General features: G+C 45.0%; 1 long non-coding RNA gene across 1 annotated transcript; it reads right to left on the minus strand.

Annotated features, from left to right (window-relative positions):
* Positions 1 to 992: 992 nt before the first annotated feature.
* On the minus strand, positions 993 to 7,555 carry LOC137848395 (uncharacterized). Its single transcript, XR_011091326.1, has 3 exons — positions 7,268 to 7,555; positions 6,399 to 6,933; positions 993 to 6,217 (listed from the first exon to the last, which is right to left on the minus strand). It is a non-coding gene; the product is annotated as an uncharacterized lncRNA (long non-coding RNA).
* Between the last annotated feature and the right edge of the window lie 9,481 nt (positions 7,556 to 17,036).

A 17,036-nucleotide genomic window follows, 5' to 3' on the forward strand; every position in this document is an offset into this window, starting at 1 on the left:
AGCAACATTTGCCACTTGCAAAATATTCTCATATTCATCAGTATGGTTGTTTCAAGTCATCAGTTGGCTAAGCTGTAGGTAGCAAACGGGTTAAAAATTAGCCTGCTGTGCCCTTACCATGCCATTATTAGACAGAGCCGGTGATACTCATGCTGCTAGACCAGGAGTGAACCATGCTCTGCTGTGGTGGGATCCTCCACCTAAGCAACACTGGGCATGCACAGTGGCTTCACATACAGGTGATTGGTGACACTAAACCTTTGCTCTGTTAAAATCTGGGTCGTGTCCCTGTGACACCAAGGCCTCTCGTGTCCCACAGGCTATACCTGTTCTGGTATGTTACACAAGTGAAACCCCAGAGGAGGCTGCCCACCGTCTCTGCGCTGCCCTCCTTTACCCCATCAGTGTTGTCCTCCTGCTCTTTTCCCTCCTTTGTGCCCAGGCCAAGGCAAGGACAGGCCTGACAGCGCTGGTGAAGACACACAGAACTGTAGTTAATAAACTCACGAGATTTCGACAGTGGGTGGAATAGAAAATACATAACATCCTCTGCTTTCTAAATATAGAACAGACATTTCACCCACCATGAAGCCTACCAGGCTAGAGGTGGCATTTGGCAACACGCATATTCAGCTCCCTCAGCTCATCAGAGCAGCCCCCTCCACTAATTCCCCCGAATACTTCCAGAAAAAGAAGGGAGCTGAGGCAGGCTCTGGGGAGTCCCAAGCGTTGGAAGCAAGCATCTCTGCGGTAAAGCTACTTCCCCGCAAGTAGGTGTCAGCAGAAGGGGTAAACCAGAGAAATGCTGCCTTTACCGAAAGCAATGAGGGACAAAAAAAAAAAAATAGAGCACCAGGCAGCGGCCACGATTGCGACACGGGTGTGTGGTGGTTTCTGCAGGAGCTGCGGGGTGGCTGGGAGCACCCTGAGCATGCTGCTGCTACGCCAGCCCCGGACCTTGGCTGTAAGTGCCAGCGGTGCCCCTGCCTTTTAGCTGTCCCCAGCTGCCACCAGCAGTCAGCAGCAGCATCTTGCAGCTTGGACAAGGCTGGTGACAAGGGCCACCAGCACACAGCGGTTTCTGGCTGTGTGGGTGTGTGCAGGAGTGGGTTTCTTCTCTTGTTTTCTGCCTTCGGACCATGTACGCCAGCAGCGGGTCAGACACAAGCCTGCAGCCTCTCAACCCTGTGAGTCGCTTCCTATTAGACCACAAACAGTGACTTTTCCGTGCATCTGCCTCTGACTGCAAGCTCCAGGTCACTGCAGGAGAAGCAGAGGGCGTGGGCCAGTTGGAAAGCCATTTCCAAGCCCGGCTTTGCTCTAGGTTAGGAGGCAGCGGGTTTTTTTTTTTTTGTGTGACTTGGGGCTCAGCCATTGACTTTCTCAGTTCTCTTGTGCAGGGGTGTCTCCTCCACCTGTCTGTGTGGTCTGCTAAGAAAGACCGGTGACATTTCCAGGGCGGTTCTTCTCTTGGAGCTGCTGCTGGCCACAGTGAGCCCCAGACACCCAACCTGCCTGACCTAAACCCTCAGGACCCGCAGCAGCGTGCCAGAATGGTGCAGGCTGGAAGGGACCTCTGAGGATCATCCAGTCCAATCCCTTAGCCAGGGGGTTTGCATTTTTGAGCCAGTCTGCAGCAGACACCCCTGTAGATAGTTCCCTGCACATCTAGGCGGCCTGTTCTATTCCTCCAGCATATGAGCATCCACTCTTTTTTATTTTATTTTATTTTTTATTTTTTTTTCTCCTGCAGATTAGGTTACCAAAACACATTTTACTAGGGCTTCTTGCAAACATGCCTCGGAAGACACACTTGGAGCAGATTGGAGCTGCTTGCTTGCTTTTTAACAGTAACAGCACTGAGCTTATTAAACATCTTCTCCACAGATGGCCTTGGTTCATTTAGGAGTTATAGATTTCTTGGATTTGAGCCACTAGTACCTTGAGTACACAGCCACAGTCCTTCCCTTAGGTACCCCCAACTCTGGCTGTCAGCCAGGGAGCTCAGGCAAACCATCCCCAGCACTGAAAAATGAGGAGAAGGTGTGGGAAGGGTGAGGAGCTGTATCTCAGTGAGGTTTTTTTTCCCCTTCTAGTGGTTATGCCAAATGAAAATGGCAATTTTCCGAGAAGAAGAGCTTCTAGTTTTACCCTGCCCTTTCTCTGCGGGATGAATGCAGGGCGGGGTGACGTGGCAGCTAGGTTTCACATTTGCCAAGTAGATTGGGAAGCATCTGAGACCTGTGCCAGAGATTTTGCAACATGAATGTACATTAAAGAGAGGAAAAACAGCAAATGGCTTATTCCACTTAATAAGTCCTGGCAAATAAAACACAGGTGGCGACGTAAGGATCTGTGTCCCTGCTTAGCAGCTGCAGATAGCAGGACACAGAGGTTGCTGCTGAGCTTTCAGAGCTCTTTGAGCACCACTGGGGTGGAAGGGATGCAGCAGAGAAACTTTCCAATGTGCTTCCTGTGCTGTTCAGCACCCGCACACCAAGCAAGGTGTCTCCTCATGTGAGCCACCCAGTAAGAGGTGGGTCAAACCAGGGGGTCTCTGCAGCCCCCCTGTCCCATGCTGCAGCGACAGGAGCCCTTCACAATGCTCAGCTTCCCCAGGATCTGTCCCAGTCTCTCACCTCTGCCAGGTCAGGGCGTACAGAGGGGACAGGTGGTGGTGTGGTGGTATCTGGGACCTCCAGAGGGAGGAGGTGGTGCAAAGGCTGCTGACTGCAGCCTGCTCTGATGCAGGCGGGAGTCTGAAAATGCTATAGTCATGGCAACAGCGCTCCAGATTCTCCCGGAGAGAGGTAATTCAGCTTCGGGCTTAATTCCATGCATCTGGTGTGTTGTGCAGTGCTGTTCACCCAGCAGCATGCTCACGACTCTTTTACCATAGTGTAGGTGGGGTGGGGTGACCCAGCTAGCCTCTCCATCAGTCGCATCCACAGGAGTGAGACAGGGGCAGGTCACAGCGGGACGACACAGGCATTCCTTCATCATTTTTAGTGCAGGATCCAAACTTCCTCCTTTTGCCACAGTATCCCTGCATGCCCTTTTAACACTGGGAATTAAATAATCTGGGAACTTTGCGGGTAGCAGGAACGCAGACACTTGCAGGAGGCACAGGCGAGCAGAGGGTACAGCCCAAAATGAGTGACAGGATCTTCATCTGGCTGGAGTCTGTAACTCCCCGGCAGGCTCTCAATGGCCAGGCAGTTGTGCCCCGAGCTGGGCAGCACACCCAAAATCCTGGTAAGTCCACCAGGAGGGCTGGACACAGGCACACCTCAGGTTATGGGAAAGGTAAAATTTTCAGAAATCGAGGTTGGGTGCAGCAGCAGTAACATAGCGTGCAGTGGCAGCATGCAGTGGTGTGAGCAGACAGTAACACTTCACAGGAACAACTTTCATTTGAAATAGCTGCTGAAGGAGAACAGCATCAAAATGTGAATGACCTGGGGACTTCTGCCCCCAAACATTGCCTGGGAGCTCCATGGTAGGATATCGCCTGCAAGTTTGGGCTTCTCCCCGGCAAAGCAACTGGTGCCTCCTGGGAGCAGCCTGAAGAGATGGTTTTACAGAGGTTGAATGATTTCACAGAGGTGGAAACAACAGCTGACAGCAAGGTACTGACTTGGTAGCTCAAGAACAGAAGTCTTGGGGTTGCTGAGGTTTGCTCTGAGCCCAAGAATGAGCTTCCCTTTTTGGAAACATTTGGCTGCATAACAGCCCAGGGCAGACCACTCTTCCTCCTGTTTCTCTGAGACTTTTTCCAGTTCTCCTTTCCTTCTGCCTTCTATGCATAATCCTCCCACCAGTATGGTTTATATGCCGTACAGCATAGATGTGCAGTTACATTTACCATTTCAAACATCAAAGAAAACGTCAATTTACACCAGGGAGAAAAAAAAATAAAATACCGTAAGCAGCACTTACATGAATCAGCACTGGCAGAGGAACTCAGAAACCCTCCCACAGCTGAAACCCTCCTTGTGGCTTTGCTCCAGGAGCTCTGGTGGCTCAGCGACTGCCACTGTAATGGAAAGGCTTGGGAGTGCAGCACATCACCCCCCTGACCATGGCCTCTGGCAGCTGCCTGTCACCAGTGGGCATTGCACCCAGCACCAGGAGCAGTAGGGGTGGCTGCTTGAAAGCCCCCTCCCTGCTCAGGGCATGGCGGGGCCAGGAGACTGCAGGCATGCAGCATCCCCCTGGATGCAAGCGTTTGCTTCCCTGTGGCATAGGGGTATGACCCACAGGTGGATGAAGCAGGCAATGTATCTGTAACTGATTCTCACCCTGAAGTTCTGAGGCTGAGATTCGCAGATGTTATTCTACTTGCTTGCAAAATAGGGAACAGAGGCAGAATGCAAGACACCGTGTCCAGTCATGCTGCATGCAAGCAGCGGCACAGCTACCATGCCAGCTGCCTCCCCACTGGTACGGCATTGACGCCAGTCCTGACACCAGAGCCCCTTTCATTGTCTTTTCTCTTCAGCAAAGCACAAATTGTTTTAGTCTGAGCTGACTCTCCTCACATTCAGAACAGGCATTTTTCACTCACTCAGGAAAAAAAAAAAAACACAACCAAACAAAATAACAACAAACTGCCATGTTCTAATTGCATTTCCACCAGGAAAAAAAAAAAAAAAAAAAAAGGCAAAGATTTCCAATGCTCTTTTAGTAATTACATTCCACACCAGCAATACAAAACTATACTTAAATCTAATGTAAGGTGGCTTACTAAATCACAAAGAGCAGACTTATCAAACACAGCAGGAAAAAAGCACCTTTGACGATCCATCTTAAATGTATTCATACCGGCTTAGAAGCTAGGATATTTGGAAAGCAATTCAAAATACAAGTGATTCAAAAAGATGCAGTTTCTGTCACTCTTTGCCTTTTCCAACTTCAGCTTAGAACAGTTACCTTGAAGAAAAACACAGTCTCCCTCGTTATTTCCAATATAATTGTCTATTTTTTTCCTCTGAAAATGTACCAAAAAAAAAAAGTTCAGTCAAAATAACCCAAGATGTTTTTTTACTGAAATTACAAAACACATCTCAAAATGTGTTTTTCTATATAAAAAATCACAAATGTAGCAAAACCAAAAAACATCTACATGCCTGTTCCTCAAAGCAGCAGCATTCTGCAGGGAGTGCCTTTCATAACGTATAGTTTTCATAAAGGACTAATACTGCTTCTTTATTTACATTTTCCAGTATCAAATACAGGATGTGAAGAGCTGTAGATTTTTAATAGAAAACCATGCATTTCTGACACAACACAAAAGACAAAGACAAAAATAGCTAGGGACTAGGGTTGTCAGCCCTGTAAGAAGGCCCAGTGAGAGTCATGCCTTGATATACGATGTGTGTTCAGTGGTACTTTATTAACGTGCCATGGCAGAGAATTTTACCATTAATTTTATCAAAGAGAAGAGTTTGCTTTCCTTTATTAAGCAAGATAAAAGAATACCACTTCTGCTTTATTCTGAACATGGTCTGCCTTCACAGTTATTTCACCATAAATGCTTTAGTTTCTCTCTCATCCTTTCCTACCTCCATCTCTCTCTCTCTGTTGCCTACCTGTAGACTCTTAGAAAAATTTCCGTACTTGTTTTGCAAAGCCTGGACCATCTCTTTCAGTGTATCAGTAGCCTGCAAAGCAAAAGGGGTCTTCTCACAGGACAGGAAGTTATTCATCTGCCTTGCATGTATCAGGGAGTAGTAATTGATCCTGTTTGCTAAGAGCATTGACAAAGGAGGTGTAAGACTGAAGTGCATACAGATGTCCACTCAGATTTTCTGCCAGTAGCATAATAGCTATGCTTTGCCATTCACAGCATCACTTCATTTTTCCAGGATTTGTTTACTACACGGCATCCCTGCAAAGTTTGGTCCATGTTTAACACCAGGTTTGTTCTGCAGCAAGTTCTGGATTCAGATTTTTCTATATCACCTTAGAGTGCAGAGTCACAATAGAAAACAGCCTCAATATTCTCATTACCACTGCAAAATGTTGGAGCTGTGCTTGCAGGCTCACAGATTTTGGCAGATTGGCCGTGCAGCTCATTAATTAGCTTGAGGTCTCTGAGTTGTAATCAGGTTGATAGGCTCTCGCTGCTGCTGTTTGGGGTTAGAACTGCCTGTCATGACAAGCACACGCACCTGGGAGTGATTTGCTGACATGACTAGCATCTGTTCTCTCCTTTCTAAAAGAGGAAAAAATGGAAAGAGAAATAAAAAGCAAAAAATCTACAAGGAATTAAGGCAATATGAAAGAAGAAAACTTAATAGTTCTTTGCTCAGTTTGAGCTAAACATAAAGGAGCATCCTCTGTGCAAAGAAGCTGGAGGAGCTGAGGTTTTTAATACTGGTAATACCCTTTACAACCTGAGTACATCCACAGGGCTGAGTGGGGCAGGCCTGTGGGTGGGACCACAGGCGTTCGGCCCTCTCTTGGTGGAGAGGCTTCTGTGGCACAGCATCCCGCGGCTGAGGAGGGCTGGACTGAGTGCTCTCCCAGCCATTCCTTCCCCAAGCAGTCCATCATGGGTGCCCCCAGCCACGCCTCGGGCTGACCCACAGCTCTCCCTTCTTTGTTTGTGAAGTTAGGCCCGTACGAACCCACTCATGTTTCAGCGTGAGGCCTGTGGCAAGAGTCACCTACTGCTTCTTGCTGTCTCCACAGTGCTAACACCTTTCAGTGCTGCACAGACTGGCTGGGCCTGGTTTCTTCTTCTTCCATCATTAAAATGTTGGCACTGTCTGACCCTAGAGCCTTGGGTGCTCTCCAGCCGTGGGTGAAGCGCCAGCTTCTCTAATTGAAGATCTGCCCTCACACGGTGTTTTCACCTCACCATGCCCATGGTTTGGGCAGGAGGACTTGCTGTCCCCAGGGGCAGGGCCCGGAACACTGCAGCTCCTGCTGGGGTAGAAATAAATTCTGTGTTAAAACCAACCAAATTACTTTTGTTTCCAAAACAGCTTCAGCCCAGGTCCAGTCAATGGATATTGGGATAAGCATGTCTTTAAGGATTTGCGGTGACCTGGCCATGTAGGCCTGCACATAAAGAGGGTAGCTCTGGAAATTACAGGATTGGTAGATTTGAGAGAAAATGCTGCCTGCTGCAGAGCAGGACAGTGGTTTATCAGTCACACGGTCTGCAGTAAGAAGGTGACAGCCTGAACAACGAAGATCCCTACCATTTTGAAAGAAAGCCGTAGCACAGCTTTACACACCTCTTTTGTTCATTACTCACTGTTAGTCCCTGGCAAGCTGCAGGAGTGGGAGCGCAGAGAGAAGGGATCTGTGCCTTCCACACAGAGTCCCCAGAGCAGCCTCTGGTGTTTGTTTGATCATGCTTCCATAGCGCAGGGCTGGTTTTCTAATGAGTCAGCAAAACTTTGGGCCGATTTCTTTTGTTTGAAAGTGCACACGGAGAAAAGAGAACAAACTGAAGGCTTGATTTTGTAGTGAGAATGAATTAGCAGTAGCTAAGTGCTTTGAGCAGTAATTACAGTACAACACAGACACCGCTCCTGTACTAATGACCCTTTGAAAAAAATCCCATGTGACCTACCATGGGGCAGGCATGCGGTTACCATGCCTGTTTGCTGCCCTCTCTTGGAAGCAAAGACCAACCTCCAGGAAAGGAAAAGCAGAATAAAGGTTGTCAAGAGGACAAGCAGCAAATACTCTCACTCCAAGAGGGTGAAAGAAAAATTTAAAATAAAATAAAATAAAATAAAATAAAATAAAATAAAATAAAATAAAATAAAATAAAATAAAATAAAATAAAATAAAATAAAATAAAATAAAATAAAATAAAATAAAATAAAATAAAATAAAATAAAATAAAATAAAATAAAATAAAATAAAAATATAGATAGTAATACCAAATATGCCATACACCATATATATATATACACCAAATAATACCAATAATACAAAACAAACAAACAAACAAATTTTCCCTGCATTGAAAAAAAAAAAAATGAAATGCTTCTAAATATCTGCTTTCTTTTCTTACGCAAGGTCTGAGAGAGAGATGATCTCAGTGATGAGACTGTATGTCACAGAAAAACATGTGCTTTTATTTTTAAAGGTATACGAAGTAAAATTTAAAATACATAATGTGACAAAACAACAACAAAGCAAACAAAAATATACTCAGCCCTCTTTAAAGACTGTACCACCTTCCTCTAGGATAACTTTTTTTAGCCAGCTTGAAGCACATCACTATTTAAAATGTTCAATAAACATAGCCAAGCAGCCTGAACTCCACTTGGGTCTCAGTCTTCGAAAGAAAATATATAAAATAGCTGATGCCTCATTTTAATTCTGATTGGAGATCATCTGCCAGGGATCTTTATTGAAACTTCCATGGAAGGCTGTGGAAGTCCATCCATTCCTCATCACCTTTCTGTATAGTGGAGGCTTCAACCTTAAGAACTACCTGCATCAACCCCAAAGTCTGTTTAAGTGTGTGAGCAGGAAGCTGTGGATGCTTGTCACTTTTGAATGAAAGGTATTTCCTTCAGTGCCTAAGTGTGGAACTCCAGAAGCCTCATTTCAATCAATTTTTTAAATTTTAATCTTATCCCTCACCTGAGAACAGTGTTATCACCAATGGTACTCTCCTTGCTTCCCAGGGGATTACTGTGCACACACGCACGTACAGGCACATTCATTTATCTCAAGGAGATTTGCCCAATTCAGCCCTGCGTCTGAGACAGAAACAACTGCATCACCATTAACCTCAGGCTGATGTAAACTTGGAATCCTAAGAACAACAATTTCATTGTCAAACAGCTCCGTAAGTGAAACAAAAAAAGGACCAAAAACGAGTTTAGTCTACATTTCCCTCTAGTGAATGCCACTTAGGGAAACTTGTGCTTTTCTTTCCAGATGGATTCTTCATTTGGCTGTAAATTACATTTGGGAACAGGCAATTTTTGTTAGAGCACTGATTCACGTGCAGGAGTAGAGCTGTGTTGTGCTATGCAGTTGCTACATCTCGAGCGACCTCTGTTGTCAGAGAAATGAGATGACAGAGAAGGATACCTGATTTGCCCTGGAAGTCTGTAAGAAATGATAGAAAAAAATGGTAGAGAAGAGCCTTAGAGACTGCCTGGAAGAAGACAGCTCTTCACCCTGCCTGTCTGCCCTCTGCTTTAGACAGGCCTGCTCGGCGTTGCTTCCCTCCTTTGAGGAGACTATTCCACAGACTTACCCGGGATATAAAGTGACACTCCAGTGTTAACAAGGTCCTGCTGTCAGGTTCTGTTGAACCAGATGAATAGCTTTAGAGGAGGAAAAAAAAAAAAATGAACTCACCAGATATCAGCAATAAAACCCACTGGAGGTAAAGGAAGCTCCCATATGAGATGTGCTTGGACAAACCTGGACTAGGAAAGAAGTAATGAAGGAGAAGATGGAGAGACACCGAATAAATTTCTGTTTTTATTTGAGATTTGAGATTAATAAAGCAGAGGAAGCAGCCACGGTTTTACCCTAATGGCTGAAGAAGGAAACAAACATTTCACCACTGGTGGTGCCCACCAGGTTCTTGTTTTGGGCTAGATCAACTTCTTCTACCTCTAAAATTTTGTTCACTGATGGAATCAGAGTGAGCATGGGCAATGTTTTCCCATACACCTAGCGTACTCATTTACCCTATATACTCTTTCTGCTGGGCTATAACTACCTCCATTTCTAGATAAGGCCATACCTCAGGACACTCTGCTGATTTCCATTTCAATTCCCTTGACATTTCCCAGTCTGTTGAAACTGTGATGAAAATTTCTTCCCTAATAATTGTGCTGATCAGTCATTGTAGTATTATGGTGTGTTGGTTTACATCATACATTGATCAGTGGAATTTTACTGGGGACTTTGGTGTTGTATGTGCTTAAGCAAGCAAACTGAAGGACATCAGCTCATTGCAAGGTCAGCCCCAGAGATACAGGCCTAGCTACTTGGATGGCCAGAGAAGTAGCCTTGCAGGCAAAACAACCAGGATAACGCTCACATCCTAGCCACCTCTCACATATCCTTGAAATCCAGCCCCCTCACCCCACAGTGTCCGGTGTCATAGATAAGTAACTAGTACAAAACTGAATGCAGGGATGGCTGAAGTAATAGGTAAGTTGCTTTGTTAAGTTTTACTGTGATTGGTAGTCAGTAGCATGTGTTAATTAGCGATTGGACAACTTATATTGTACCTGTATGCCTGAAAGGTATAAAACCCTATGTACTAACACTCATGTACATGAATACTTACCCTAGTAACTCTGTACTCTGTCCTAGCCACTCTCCTCAATCAGCTGTGAATTTTCATGACCAAATAACACTGCAGACAACTTTATCAGACATTTATACTTGCTTTAGCCTTTTCATTTTAAACTATGTTTTGCAGCCACAGAATGATAGCCAAGCATTTTAAGAGAATATTCCTTTCAAAGCCACATCTAGAGAACTGATCATGTGCAATAAAGCATGACTTTTGGTCATCATACAAAGTACTCTCTTGGGACAACTTGCACACAGCAAGGAGGACAGCTTTTTAGCCGTGCTCCATGCTAAGATACTGCACAAGCCTGCATGTTTTCTCCCTGTGCTGTTTGCCTCTGCACCTGTCCATGCATGTGTCTGTTTTATCTTCACAGCACTGTTCGTGTCTGGCTTCTGGGCTGGCTGCAAAAGATCAGTTAATGACTTTTGAGTTAAGTAAGTTGGTAATGCATTTTCACTGAATGTGAGCTGGGGCTTTTCAGTGCCTACTGGCAGTCTGATCTTTGATCTACAACTGGAGGGTAATTTGTCTGAAACAGCCCACCTGAGCTTTAGTCTCACTCAGATCAGCTGATCGACACCTGAAAAGAATCGATATCTGAAAAGAAAAGTCTTGGAAAAGGAGTGATGTGTATCCAGCAGGGTCCTCATTGGTCCTCTTGCTAAATGCTATGTGCACATGCCAGCTCTTGGGCAAGGTGTGATCCAGCTGAGGAAGCCATCTCCACAACTCCCTGACTCAATGAAAAGGGAAGTGGGAAGGTGTCCCAGGCTCTCGTGTGACTCCTTCATGGGCTGACTGTCCATGCATGTCCATGCTCCTCAGTGCTCACCAGTGAGTGACCTGGGCCATCTAGAAGTGAATGCAAATCCCCTTCACAGGTGTGTGCATGTTCATATATTGAGCTTAAAGGAAGTAATTCTGGAAATCAATGGGATTTTTGGAGCGTTGTTTTTCTACACAGTTGGGAAGAGCTCTCCCAGATCTGGGGAGAGCAGACTTCAGACTGCTCAGGGAACTAATTAGTAATGTGTCCTGGGAAAATGCTTTAAAGGCATTGATTTTGATCAATCAGGCTGATTGGTTTGTGAGCACTCAGTGTGTGGATGCCATTGCAGGACCTCTCTCTATTAACAGTTTAACTGTCTTGGGAAACTGGAGAGGTCCCAGTCGATCAGAAGCTGGCAAATGTGATCCCAATTTTCAAGAAGGGTAAGAAAGAAGATCCTGGCAATTACAGGCCTGTCAGCCTCACTTCAGTGCATGGTAAAATTATGGAGAAAATAATTCTTATTGTAAAACACCTACAGGACAACACAGTCATTGGTCAGAGCCAACATGGATTCCCTAGGGGAAAGTCATGTCTAACAAATTTAATTTCCTTCTATGATAATATCACCCTTCTAGATGACCAAAGGAAGCCAGGCAACGTAATCTCTCTGGATTTCAGTAAAGCTTTTGATACTCTCTCTCACAGTATCCTTCTGAACAAAATTACCAGAATACGGTTCGATAAAAGCATAGCAAGAGAGGTGAACAACAGGCTGATGGGTCAGGCCCAGAGGGTTCTTGTAAAAGTAGTTAGTTATATCAACCTGTCCCTAGTGGGGTTCCCCAGAGCTCCATTTTAGAACCTCTTCAATGTTTCATAACCAATTTGGATGAAGGACTTGAAGATTTTTTAAACAAGTTTGCAGATGATACTAAAATGAGTGGAGCTGTTGAGTCTGTCAAGGGTGGTGAGGCCTTGCAGAGAGACCTTGAAAAATTAGAGAGCTGGGCAACCACCAACATTATGAAGTTTAACAAGAGCAAGTGTTGGACTCTGGAGCTGGGAGACGGCAACCCTGGTAATACATACAGAGTGAGGGAGGAGATGCTGGAGAGCAGCCCCACAGAAAGGGATCTGGGGGTCTTGATCAACAATAAGCTGAACATGATGCAGCAGTGTACTTTGGTCAGGAGGGCCAACTGTTTCCTGGGGTGCATCAAGAATTGTCCCGCTCTACTCTGCGCTGGAGCAGTCTCACCTTGAACACTGTCTGCAGTTTTGGATGCCAAGGTGTAAGAAAGATATAAAACAACTAGAGAGTATTCAAAGGAGGGCTACAAAGATGATGAGGGGTCTGGAGGGGAAGATGGATGCTGAAGGGTCTGGTGGGGAAGACATATGAGGAGCAGCTTGAGGGCCATTGGTTTGCTCAGCCCCGAGCAGAGCAGGCTGAGGGGAGGCCTCATGGCGGCCTGCAGCTCCCTCACGAGGGGAGCGGAGGGGCAGGCGCTGAGCTCTGCTCTCTGGGGACAGCGACAGGACCCGAGGGAATGGCATGGAGCTGGGACAGGAGAGGGTCAGGCTGGGGGTTAGGGAAAGGCTCTGCACCCAGAGGGTGGATGGGCACTGGGACAGGCTCCCCAGAGCAGTGGTCACGGCACTGAGTCTGCCAGAGGTCAAGGAGCATTTGGACAATGCTCTCAGATACATGGTCTAATTTTTGGGTGGTCCTCTGGGGACCCAGGAGTTAGACACGATGATTCTTGTGGGTCCCTTCTAACTCAGGATGTTTATGATTCTACCGTTAATATCGGTTTATGCTTTGAAAATAAACTATATAGGCGTTTTTAATGCAGTTACAAACTGTATGAAAGCTGCACATCTGTAACATAAGGGTGCATTGACAGCGATAAAGCAGCAGTGCCTCAGGGCTGAAGCACTAGGCTGAACACAAATTTTAAATTCCCCCATTAGCTTATGAAGTGACTTCTATGGATTGCCAGTTCCACAGTGGTATAATGTTTCCAATGATGGTTGTGTTACAAAGTGTTTTCTGCAGGTGGAACAGGCTGTGTAAGGGGTAGGTGACCTGGTGGCACGAGTCCTCAAGCTGCATCCAAAGAAACTATAGTTTACTTGATTGTTTGCATAGTCCAAAGAGGACCTCTATATTAGCAGCTTTAAATCAGGAAAACTGTGTTTCTTTGGGGATGGTCTTTACTTTATAAGGTATCTGTTACCTGTGAACCAGTTTAATTCCATGGTCATCGCAGTATGTAGAGCATGGAAAGGACACATTACAGTGCAGAGGTTGTTGCTGAACAAGCTTCCTTTCTGGGCTCAGATCTCAGTGGTCTGCTCTTCGTTTCTTGTATTATATCCTTATGATTGAAGACAGTGCTTGATGGTTGTCAGTAAAAGACTGTTGCCTGTTGCACTATTGCTTGGGGCTACATCTGTGAAGTTTTAGGGGTTTTGCATGCATGCTAAAGCCCACGTTTTATTGTTTGCATGACAAACTATTTTCAGTTTGTTTGTCAATATTTCAAAGAATTTTCTGCCTTTATGGCCTATACAATATGCCTATTGTTTATCATTCAATTGATTCATAAATAGTATTATTTTCTGTTCAGAGTAAATAGCTAACTTGAAAATATAACTGACAAAATACAAAAGTGAAAGCCACTGGGTTGAAATACATCAGAAGAAAAACACCGTGGTTCAATTTTTCCCTTGTAACTTCAGCTCAGTGCTTAGCGAACAAGAATTGCCCAAAGTTCTTCCATTTTCTAATATATTACCACAAAACAAAATACATAGTTCCTTCTGAGAATGAACTGAGAAAACTGTCATGACAGAGTGGTCTGCAGTTCTGGGTGAGGCTGCGTCCTCCTGCAAGTGTGTGAAGGAAAGATTCAGGTGTGTTTTTGGAAGCTTTAACCCTTTCCATTTCCCTCCCCACTGTCTGAAGTCCTTGTACTAGGATGAAGCAGCTCTAACTTCACATCAGTTTGAGAACTCTTCTATCTCCTCATTTTAACATAAACACTCAACCTTCACTCTCATGTTATCCAAGCAGATAGTGTTTCACAGATATAACACTCTTATAAATTGGGAACAATCTTGTACCTGTTTCAACAGATGACAAAATGAAGCACAAAGAAAGAAAGGGCTACATCTGGAAAACACTGTACTGAATCCAGAACCCAAGAGCATGTGTTCACAGAATCCATATTTTCCATACCTACGACTGAGGAAGCGCCTGCCAAGCTGCCTCCTCTCCAGCCTTCTTCCACTGTCATGCTGCTTTCCTTCAGCCAGAGCCAAGTGCTTCTGAGTGTGCTCAGCTGATTCAACTCATGAATTGATTTGCAAATAAGGGAACTTTGATGAACAAGAAAAGGACATATTCTTACTGACTTTCCACAAGTATCCCTGAAATGGATCATTTTATATCCATTTGACAGCTTTGGCAGCAGTGATTATTTTATCAACACTAATTACATCATTACAGCAGAATAATATTTCATGGCCACTTTTAAATCTCACATACTTAAAGTTATGCCTTCACAAGTGGATACAACACATCCAAATCAAGAGGGCTGCAAATTGCATTAGCATGATCATGCTAGAAAATAGGCTTACCGTAGATAAGTAATTTTGTGCTGAAATTCACCTTAAAGATTTTAATATCAAGCTCAATATGATCATGCAGAGCAAGTAGAAAAAAAATATACTGTGATCAGAGAGAGCCTTTTTCTCTCTCATACAGCTCCCTGCTGCACAGTCTTTATATATCCTCTAAACACTCTTGCTCTGCAGGCATGGAACAGTAGCACATGGTGTATCTATGCTGCATGTCAGTCACTGGCTTGAATTCACACTTCTATTGCACTTGTAGCTTTTAGAGGCATACCTGGATTTAGATGTGGATTTCAGCATGACAGGAAAAAAAGCTTGGGACCTACGTTAAACTTTCATGCAGGTCTAATCACATCTTCACTACATCAGATAGTTCAAAAACAATGTGGCTCACACTGCTAGCTTTGCATATCTGTTCACTGGCCAATATGATACAGACAAGTTAGCTCAGTATCCCTCCTAGAAGGACTTTGGCACCCACTGTTACGCTGACAGTTTGAACTGCTTGGACACCCTTTAGCAAAAAGATGAACAGAGCCAAGAGAGGCACAGTGCCAGGGTTTCAATTTTCTTTCTGGCTTGACCAATAGCTACTTTACCAATAGTCGTGGCTTGGAGAAGCCACTTATGGTGACACAGAAAGCAGAGGAGCTAGAAACTGAAACCATGTTGCTTGAATATCTAGCCTCAGCTACCCAGGCTAGATATTTAAGTCCTATTTTTATTTTTTATTTTTTCCTAGAATCCAGTCCATGGCCTGCAGACATCTTGAAGCTAGGTCATTTTGAAATATCCCTTCACACATGATATGCCAAAAAAAAGAAAAAAGGTGAAAGTCTGCACAAGGTTACAAAATGCTTTAGAAATTTCCACCTCTCAAAGACCTTAGTACAAAACCAGTCCTCACTCAGCAAGGGCTGGTGGCTCCCTGGGGGCAGAGAGCCAAAGGCAACAGTGCAGCCAGCTGGATAGGGACTTATGACCCAAAGTCATGGTGAAGACCATATTACAGGGGCAATACAGGTCTGAGGTCAAGCCAGCCTGCTGCTCAGGACCAAGCTAGCAGTGGACTGTCAGACCCACCATGACAGGCTGAGGTCAGCAGCCTCCAGCCCAGAGTCTATCTCATGAAGTCCATGGTAGGGCCAGGACTCCTCCAGTATAGCTCAGAGAGGAAGATACCAAAGGTTGCGCTCAAATAAATGCCTGCTCCCATGGTCTGGATGTGGTAGTGAGGGCTGGAGGCCTCAGATGATGCTGGTTATTAAGGCCTATTAATGCCTTCAGGACCCAGACTGTGTTGAGGCAATGTGTTTACAATGTTGTTATTAAATACTAAAAGAAAGTTTGTGTCCTTGTGCTAGTCTCTCTCTCCAGTCTCTTTATTGTTGTCCCTCCGGGAGGCATCAATGCCAGACTTTGTGAGGGTCATCTCTGGAAAGTTTCAGTAGCAGAAGCAGAGTTTGTGGTTTCCACAAGGCTTCTTGCCAACTTCAAACACAAAGCTGGGGGCTTCTGTTCTGCTGGTGATTTATCGTGCTGGGTGAACAATATGCAAGGACAGTTATGTCCACAAAGGCCTCTCAATTAAATGAATTGGGAACTCTTTCAAAAGCCTGTTCTTCTCTGAGGCACATGAGGTGTTGCTGAAGTTCCAGCTTTGCCAGGTGCTTTATGCTGTTCAGAGGGCTGGAACCCATTTCATCTATGTATTTGATCTATAGTAAATTAACCTTCTGAGAGGAAGGTTTGCTCTGTGACTAACAGCCATCAGGAGACAGAACAGCTCTAGGGATGCTTTACACCTCCGGGTCACTAGATCAAAACAAACTCACTCCAGGTCAGGTACGAGACTGAAGCTTATCTGCCAGGTTTCGGTGGGCCATGTGAACAGAGTGGATGGTGTTGTTGCAGCTCCGGCAAGATATAGGCTCTGCAGGTAAGACAGTGAACAAACAGCTCTGGGGACTGATCTACTGTACCATCCGTAGGGTAGTTCCTGGAGGTCAAGTTTTTAAAAGCACGATGTCAAGGCAGCGGCAGAGAGCAGGCACGGCTGTTCTCTTGGCTGTGCTCCTTCTCCGGACATATGTAAGATTTCATCCTCCTCCCAGAGAAGAGTTTTATCTTTCAGATGCACCGCTTTCCCTTTCAAGCGGCTTTGTTTGGGATTCTTTATATATTCCCTTCAGAGCTGAAGGGACTACTGACTGTTTGCTACAAGTTTTATGGTATCCAAACCCACTTTCCCAGTGAAAATTTGACTGTGTACGCAGCGAAGACAATGGCATATAGGGGTTTTGAACCTTGCAAGCCTGC

Source organism: Anas acuta, chromosome Z (genome assembly GCF_963932015.1).
Source record: "Anas acuta chromosome Z, bAnaAcu1.1, whole genome shotgun sequence".
Taxonomy (NCBI): Eukaryota; Metazoa; Chordata; class Aves; order Anseriformes; family Anatidae; genus Anas; species Anas acuta.